General features: G+C 38.3%; 1 protein-coding gene across 1 annotated transcript in view; it reads right to left on the bottom strand.

The window, feature by feature from the left end:
- The window catches only part of DGKB (diacylglycerol kinase beta), an 881,803-nt gene extending 872,807 nt beyond the window's left edge, over nt 1-8,996 (bottom strand). Inside the window, exon 1 of the mRNA XM_006168687.3 lies at nt 8,640-8,996. The gene's annotated coding sequence lies outside the window, so the exon portion shown is untranslated. The remainder of the gene's footprint in view (nt 1-8,639) is intronic.
- Between the last annotated feature and the right edge of the window lie 344 nt (nt 8,997-9,340).

Below are 9,340 nucleotides of genomic sequence, written 5' to 3'. Positions count from 1 at the left end.
GCATATTCAAACCCAGAGACCCAAATGAAATTGAATGGTTCTGTTGTTTTTATGACAAAGGCTACATGTGCACCCATGTGTGAGAGAGAAGGAAATAAGTAGAGAGAAACAAGACAGGTAGACAGAAAAGCACCTCCACAGAGTCTCATCACGTCCCAGTTCCATCCCCTCCTCCTGGATCTTAGGCACTCAGTCCAGCAGATTTTCAAGCCCACTATGTATATGAACCAGCTGTTGGGACCAGCAAGGTGGTGTAGTGGCTATGTCTCTGGACTCCCACATAGTAACCGTGGTTGGAGTCCCAGACCCATATGTGGGCATGCCCAAGATCCAGAGAGGAAAATGGAGGAGAAGGGATTGTGGTGTGGCCATCCCCCTTGGAGGGTAATTTCTTGCTTTCTGTCTCTCTGTCTCTCTCTGTCTTTCTGGTGAGTACATGCACCCTATAGCAAAAAACTCTCCAAAAAAAAAAAAAAGAACCCACTGTCTGCCACATGGTTTTTAGCCTTACAGCACATAGTTTTATCACTGAGCCACGCGGCTGGGCCCTGAATGGCTTTTACACCATGATTTCTTTAATGTGTGACAGGAAAGGAACCTCTATTTGCCAAATAGCAAGTTCTAACATATGCTGTAGCAAACAACATTATGTAACAATAGAGCACCCATACTGGTAATCAGAACACTTATTAAGAACAACACTATAGCAAAGTGACTCATCAGGTAGTGTGCTCTTTCTCAATTCTAGTAATTTGGGACAAGTGTGGGGAAGTTACAAGTTGTTTATGTAGAACCCAAAATGACAGGCAAGAGAAGTTACTAAGCAACACCGAGTGCTTGCATTTTTCTAATGTTTAAAAGCTGTCCAAAGCTGAATAATCCTATAATATAAAGGTAAAGGGAAAAGCAATGTGGGTGTCATGTTTTTGACTGAATGAAAATGTTTTGCTAAATAATTCTAAAATTCTGATTCACTGTGAGTTCACCTGTCCTGGTCTAAAGGATTCCTTCAGGTGTAGAATCCTCTGGTACATACTGCCACCTCATACTCACTGTCAACAGCACAGATCAGGTCTACAGTGTAAAAAAGCATATGGGGTGGGGGAAGGGACAGGCGTAGTCCTTACTCTTGTAACCAGCTGGTTCCAATATGAATAGGATTATCTGTTCTTTTCCATATCAATTCTTTGTTTCCTTTCTACAGCTATTACAACAAGGAACATTGTACTTACCTCTTTGTTTTGATACCTTTATTTTGGCTTTCTCTGCCACTGATCTGTAACCTTTAGTACTACAGAAATTTATCTGTCAGTATTACTCTTCCTTTTCTGCTCCAGGCAGAATGCCAGGAACAGAGTATCCCAACAATGACTGAAGGATGAAACAGGATAGAGGGTTACGGTGTCAGTAGTGGTGTCTCTTAAAGTGATTATATTTTTTAAAGAATTCCTTATTTAATTATATTTATTATTATTATTTTAATTTGCTATAGGGCACACTGCACTCACTGGAAAAAGAGAGAAAAAGAGAAACTGAGAAAGCAAGCTGCCAGGTCCAGGACTTGAACTGTGATCAGCCATGTGGGAGTCCAGCGCCCCAACCATACCACCTGTTGGCCCCTAGGTGATCATTTTAATATCTCCAGTTATATAAACCTTATGTTTCCAAGGAGTAACTGAGTATTACATCCCTGAAGATCTCTCAGATATACCAAAGAAAAGGCGTGAGAGATGAGAGTTCCTCAGCTCTTACTTTTTCATTAAGGAACAAGCAAAGAGATTCCTTGTCAAAAGCCAAGGATGAAACACTTTCTTATATTCTCTGTCTCAGCAAAACAAGCTGCTGAATAAACTAAAAATTCATCTTTTCTGCTTGAAGTTATGTTTTCAGGTCATAAAATTATAATGCTTTTCCAAAGCACCTCTATTCCTTCCTCTTTTTTTCTTTTCCATATTATTTAAAGGGTGTTGATCTATTTGTAATACATTTCCTCACCCAAGAGGTCATGTTTTGCCAGTATGTTGAGGTAAAAGTATAAGGAGACTTCACAAGATGATGAAAAAAAATGGAATTGAATTACTAGTTTATTTTTATGCAAAAAAAATTAAGTTCATATATAGTTATTTCCATAGTACACATTTTCTATCAACTGTTTGAAGATAACGTATAGTAGAGGGGTCAATATAAGCTAAATGGAATAACACTTTATATATTAAGTGGATAATAGTTCTCATATGTCTTAAGAATGATAGAAGAGAAAAAAATGAATGACATCTCTCTTATCATATTGATAATTTTAGACAAGGGGAAGGAAATTAAAATCTCAGAGTGCTCATTGTATGTGAGTAGTTTAAATGTGTTATCTAATTTATGTGTATTAACAGTTACCTCTCTTCTTGTGATTCAATAAAAACTTTTTGGACAAAATAATAAGTAATGAAGACCTTGTAAAGAGAGTATTTATAATAATACTTAATAAATGTTATTAATATAAATCTAAAACATGGACTATTTTCAGAACTAGATTTTATTCAGAACATTTTCTTACTTTGCTCTTTATTTGAGACAACATTTAGAATAAATTGGAAATAAATAGTTAATGTTTTCCAATGTTTATTATGTGCATTCTATTCTTAGTCCCGTATACACATGATTAAATCATATTACTCTCTGATATGGATTCCATTTTCATTTTCTCTTTTTTATAAGAAATCTAAAACATAGAATTTAAGTTGCTTGCTCAGGTCATCCAAGTAGTAAGTATTTAGGTCTAGGTAGTTTGACTGTAGAGACTAAGCTTTAACCCATGTATCATAATACTGAAATAGGGAATGATGAAACTCCAATATGCTTCTTTGCCCATTGAAAAATTGTATGTCAAGTTGATTTTTCCACACCCTATTCCACAATTCCATCTTAACATCAACAATCAAAATATGGCAGGACCTAGTTTTAAAGGAAGGAAAGTAGTAAATTATAAAGCAGGGTCCACCTGCCACAGTGGGAGAACCTCATCCTCAGATTACTATTGATAAAACTCTAAAGACATTGTGAATAGCTCTCACCCTACTCACTCCATCTTGTCTTTCCCCAAACCGTAAGTCTTCTTTGATGACTGATTCGTTTGGATTAGATAGAAGAAGATAGACTAATTTGACAAAAGATGGCACTTTTAAGTATTGTATTTAGAAGCCCATACATGATGACTGGTTCACATAGACCTAATATTTAAATACTTAATGAAAGAAATTTGTGAAAACATTATAAAACAGAAGTCATGTTATCACATAAATTGAAAATGTTGGGGCCAGCAGGTGGTGTGCTGGTTTAGGAACTGGACTCCCCCACATGGTGAACTGTGGTTCGAGTCTTGGATTTGGCAGCTTACGTTCTCATTTTCCCTCTCTCTCTCTGGTCAAATTAAAAAATAAATAATAATAACAAATAAATAAATAAATATTTTTTAAAGTTTCTTTGGGAAAGAGCTACTAGGGATTGATGTTTCCAACCATCAACAATTCCTCACTAGCAATGGTGAAGTAACAGGTATCTGCTTGCAGCCATGATTCATTATTTGTCAACTAAGACTGCATTAAACTGTTCTAAAGTGTTTTTCCCCAAAGAAAATAACAGTTCAAGCAGCAAAAAGAAAGCATTATTTTACAACTACACATAATTATCTCACAAGAGAAAAACATTTTTGATGAATCATTTATTCTAGTATTTCCCCATATTAGAATAAATGATTAACAATTAATAACTTACAATCAGAAATTAAGTATCAGTGAAAACTTTAGTTTAGGAATCTGGGAATAAATATGTCATTCACCATATTTCAAAATACTGTTCCCTATATTCTAAATTTGTAATGTCACAAAGGAGAGTAAATGTGCTTTGAATAATTTTATACTAATCGTGAGTTCTACTTATTAAAATATATTCTTTGGCACAGAACGTAGGGTTTGTATTGTCTTTCAAGACAGTTCTCTAGATATCTGAGGACATAAAGCCTAAATACTGTGGAAGTAGAATTACATATCTCTTCAGAGGACTAAAATAGAACCTTGAATTCCATTTACTACAAGCAATGTTCATTGAGCTCTACTATTGTATTAGATACTAGGCTAAACACTCAAGTTCTAAGGGCACACACGACTTGGTCTTCTTCAATGTAGAATGCATGATTCCAACACTCTAGGGCATAGTCAGCAATAAAGGCAAGCACAAGTTTCAGTAGGAACACAGAGAAGGACCGCTGGGAAAACTGTAGCTCCAAGCTGAATCCCTTCAGTGTCAGGACACTGAGTAGAAGCCTAAGGGGTAAAGGTACCTCAGCAAGTGAAACGCATCCATGTGTAGTGAGGGCAGAGAAGTTTCCAGGTCAAGAAGTAAATGGCAGACAGGCAAGTGGGTAAGCAGGAAGGATGTGCAACATCGCACAAACTCTAGAGGAGAGGGCTATTATCAGTGATAATTTAATAGAGGACTCTAGAATTGTTGGGTTAAAAGCATGGTATCTACCACCAGACTTCCTGGGTTCGAAGCCCAGCTTTGTGATTACTAATTTGTAACTGTGGACAAGTCACTTTATCCTGCTGGTCCTTAATTTGCTCTTCTATAAACTGGGAATGAGGATAATAATAGGATTATCTGATGAGCACATTATCAAGCTTAAATGTGCAGGATGATTAGAAAAGCAACTGGTGTGCAGTAAGCAACTAATAAAAGTTACTATTGTTGTTTTTAAGAAACAGAAAGAGAGCCAATGGGCACGAAAGTCACTTTTAGCATGACATTCTGATATCAACTCTCTAACTTTATTCCCAGCCCAAGCTGAAGTGTCACAAATGACTGGAGAATGAATCAGGGCCAACAGCATGAACGGATGGCTCAGGAGCAACAGCTTTGCATTTGGAGCATACTCTTCACTCTCTGCTTTGGAAGGTAACAGCTTCTGTGATCCTTGCATCTCGAGTGATTGGCATATTGCCAATCAAAAATAACTGAGTTGAGGACATCATGTTTCAGATTTATGAGGCAGTACAAATTCCCTGTTAAAAGGCAAATCCTTCATTTATAATTGTTGACTCAGATAATCCTTAAAAAAGAATTTCAGCTGTTTAAATTTAGCTTGCTGAGAAAGACCAATCTTAAAATATTGTTTGGCTCTATGCCCATCACATTTTCATTTTATTCCTTGTTAGTATTTGTCTTCTGTGATAAAGAAGACGAGTGACAGTAATCGTGTTAGTCTCCGTAAGTTTTACATTGTGCCGAAATGGACCCTTTGGTTTTTATTTTCACCAGTTAAAGATGGCCTTTTGCTTCCTGGCACATGTTCAGAAAATGATTATGCAAGACCCAGTGAGAGTTCCATGTACTGTTTTACCTCTTCAGTCATCCTCTGGCTTTTCTCCCCCACTTTTCATTGAATCATCATTATTTTTTTTTTCTCATTTAAAAAAATTCTGTAAAAGGAATTATCTGAAGACAAGCGTAATCTAATTTTTATAATCAAACCTTACAGCTATTTAAGGAGATGTTTCTAGTCTGTGTTCTATCTGTGGCTTTAAAGATTTCTACATACAACCCAAAGAATTTGGTTTGTAGTGTCCCTTGGGACCAAGAATGTGGGCATATTTTTATACCGCCTCTCAGCATGTGAGCATTTATTTTGGTTTTATCCCCTTTAGGTTTTGGACCTTCAACTTCTCTGATCCCATGTTAACTCCGTCATCTTCCTTCCTGGCAATGTCTCCAGTTTCATTTCCACAATGCGTGTAGCCAAAACAGAACTTGGAATGGTGAGTAGGCCAAGTTCGGATTTTGCATCCATTTAGGTTCTAGTTAAGGGTGATTCAGTCTTGGGTGTCATTAGAGCAGGAGAGCTCTCCTAACTGGGATGGTTTCTCAAGAACTTCCCACCTTTCAACAAATCATACACTCACCCATCTGACCCATAGAGTGGCAGTATTTTAATAAAGCAAGTAGCAAAGTGATTAAGAGTTAGTCACACCTTGAGGCTAATCCTAACCCACTAATACTAAATAGTTTGCTTTTGGTAATTTGCCTTTTCTTTCTGAGATTGAGTTGATTCTAACCAGGAGATAAGGCTACCTCCCTCCAGTAGCCGTTACATCATAAGTGATATGACATGTTCAATGTGCTCAATTCCGTACCTCCAATTACCGTACTCACAATCGGTGTTACTCATCCAATGCGTACTGAGCAAATCATACATGGAAAGGCCTTAGAAAGCTGTCAAGGAGTTGAACCTACTTCATAATCAAGGATGAACAAGGATATGGGACCCTTAGTACTTGAGGTTAAATTTCATGTTGATGGTTTACAAGAGAGAAATGCCATGGATAGGAGAGAGGCCATAGGAAGAGGCTTCCTCACTAGGTTGCCTGGAGCTGCTTCTGGGCAGAAGCCCTGAACCAGAAGTATTACTCCTAAGAGAATCCTGTGACACAATCATGCATATATAAAGACTGCTTTGTTCTTGAGGCCAGGCAAAAGGAGAAGCATCCAGGAAAAGATGATCTTCAAATGTCATTTCACGCCTCTATATCACATTCTAGAAATTTATTAGGCAGAATTCGATTTAGGGACTAGTAGCTATCTGTGGCTTGTGTCACTACAACTCTTCCTTCTTTGGATGGTATGCAAGGGAAACTATGAGTTATAGGATCCTCGCCTACTTCAGACAGCAATCCTTACCCATGTTTTAAGTATTAGGAAAAAAAAAAGTTTATTTCAAAAATGATCAGGATGATCATCTCCCCAGATATGACACAAACTTCGTTTATCAGTAGGACAAGAAAAATAGGAAACAAAAGCATGGCTGTCACTCCTCTCTGTCTACCTAGATTTCTATCTTCAAAGAAATTTTGATAAATTTGCATTGGTGTTCCCAGCCTGGTTTTTCTTCTCTTTAGCTCAATACCCAAGGTGCAGGTACAAGTCTATTCTAGAGTATCAAGAAACTGTTTGCGAACTCGCTCTCACTGGGTTATACTAGTCTTTACATAAATGTTCCTTTTTTTTCTTGCTGTCTAAAATTTTCAATCACTCGTCTATAGGTAACATGAAACAAATCCATACTCTGAATTATATCGTACTCTGAGTCACAAAGTCGCATGAACAGCTTACATGTAGAGAAATGACAAGTGCAGAATGGGTTCCCTATGACAAGTTTGTACTCCAACAATACCGAAAAGATTCTATTAGCCTTTATATCTGGAGATGCCCAAGATGAGTAGCAAATTAGTCAAGACGACCCAAATTACATTCTGGACATGTTTTATTTTTTAGTAAAATAATGAAGATTATGTGCAATAGAGCAGTAACATAATTTACAATTAAAATAATAGGATTGAATAGTCCTTAGTTGCTTCTTTGCTGAGGACAGATTTCACAATTAATTTCCATTTCTCCATAGTTTTTTTTTTTCATAGGTTTTTAATACTCCCTTATCCTATAGAATTTATGCTAGCATATGAAAGTATCCAGCTTAAAATACTGGAATCTGATTTAGGTAACTTCTGTTTTTTTCATATTCTTTCTTGGAGAAGAATCTAGGAACAGTCATTTATTTGGCAATCCTCTGAAATTTTACAAAATCTATCCTTTCTGCTTGAGGGATTTCTTTTATTTTCCTTCTCTTTTTTTTTTTTCCATTAAAAATTTGGTCAGTGTAAGAAGAGCTGATTAGATGCCCCATCATTTTCAGATTGTTTCTGCTTTCTCTCCTCTTCTCTTTAATATTCTGTCTGCATCCACTTTGATTTGGTCATTTGCTTTACAATGGGCTGGCCCTTGCTGACCTGCTTTTAGAAGAGTTGGTTATCTGCAATTTGAGCAACCAGTTGAAGTTGTTTTTTAAAAGTTTTTTATGCCTTCATTTTGTGCCTGTGAACATAATGTTGCTTGGTGTCTAAGTATAGACCCATCTATGTAAAAGTCACCACTTTGAAATCACAAGGAAGAGACCGTTTAGCAAGTGGAAGAGATCATTGTTGCCATGAGAAATGGGGGAACCCCCAAGTCCCACTCAGGAAAGAGTATTTGAATATTTATCATATCATCAGTGCCAGCCAGGCTGTTCCCTAGCAGTTATCTAGAGACCTACTTCACATTTTAATTTAATAAGGTAAATCAAAGTCTTTTGGGGGTTGCTGTTCTATTTGTTAGCTTGCTTGTTTGTTTTACAGATTAGTAGCAAATCTGAAAGGAAACTTGCAACAATTAACTAGGGCATTGAAAGTCTAAGTCGGTCTCTGATTTTTTCTTTTCTTTTTTTTTTTTTTTTTTTTAAGGCAAGCTTCCATGTCATCAGTAACTTTCAGGAGAGCACTCTTGAACACATTCAATCTAGAACATATTTACCAGTATTGCTGCCTAAAATCACTGGGCACTTCCTGCATACCTAACTAGCAAGCATTAGCTGTCTGCAAATAGCTGAGAACTGGGAGTCAGCCGGCTATGCATAACTAGGACAGGACTCAGACAGGCGAACGATCGAATTCTAAGCTGCGATTTTCTAACTTTCCTCGCCATTTCTTCTCAGCTTCCCTGCCCCCGCACCACATACCCAGAAGCCACTCCAATTGCCAACCGTGTCGAGTTTAACTTACTGCAGTGTGATGCAGGCGAAGGCTGGGAGCATCTCTGAGGCTAGAGCAACTGCTTTTCTGGAGAGGAACTGGGACTAGCCAGCTCTCAGGATCTTTTCCAATTCACACGCTCTCCGCTCAGTAAGAAGGCTCCCACACAGCTCGGCTTCCCCAGAGGAGTGGAGCGTCAAGAACTCTGCTCACAGCATCCTCCTCCCTCCTGCCGCCCCCTTCCAGAACACACGGCCCATCCGAACTAGATGGAAATCGACTTCCAGGCAGCAGCACAGGCAGCCTGCAGTCCGCCAGTCCCTGATCCTTTGCAACTCAAAAACAGAGGAGGCTGAAAGACAGAGGTTCCCAGAGCCTGAAAGTCATCTTTCACGTCCCCTACCCGACCGCTCACTCCTCCCACTTCACCCCTCCTCTCTACCACAGCCACCGCCAGTCCTCCAGTCTCCCACTCAAGCTAGCCACCACCAGTGATTATTCTGGTATCCATATCAATAAGCATCCGAGGAAGCTGAAATTGTCAGAGATGAAATACCTGTTGTCCATGACTAATGATCGTCTCTTCCCACTCTTAATCCTTGATTTACATTAAGACGCGTTGGTATTGGAAGTCTGTGCAGAGTGTGAGTGTGAGTGTGTGTGTGTGTGTGTGTGTGTGTGTGCGGTGAGGAGGAGGCAATCCGCGCGGCTGCGAGCAAAAGCACAACCCG

The sequence above is a fragment of the Tupaia chinensis genome, unplaced genomic scaffold (assembly GCF_000334495.1).
Source record: "Tupaia chinensis unplaced genomic scaffold, TupChi_1.0 Scaffold145916_1, whole genome shotgun sequence".
NCBI lineage: Eukaryota > Metazoa > Chordata > Mammalia > Scandentia > Tupaiidae > Tupaia > Tupaia belangeri.
This window is presented reverse-complemented; position numbering and strand designations above follow the sequence as displayed.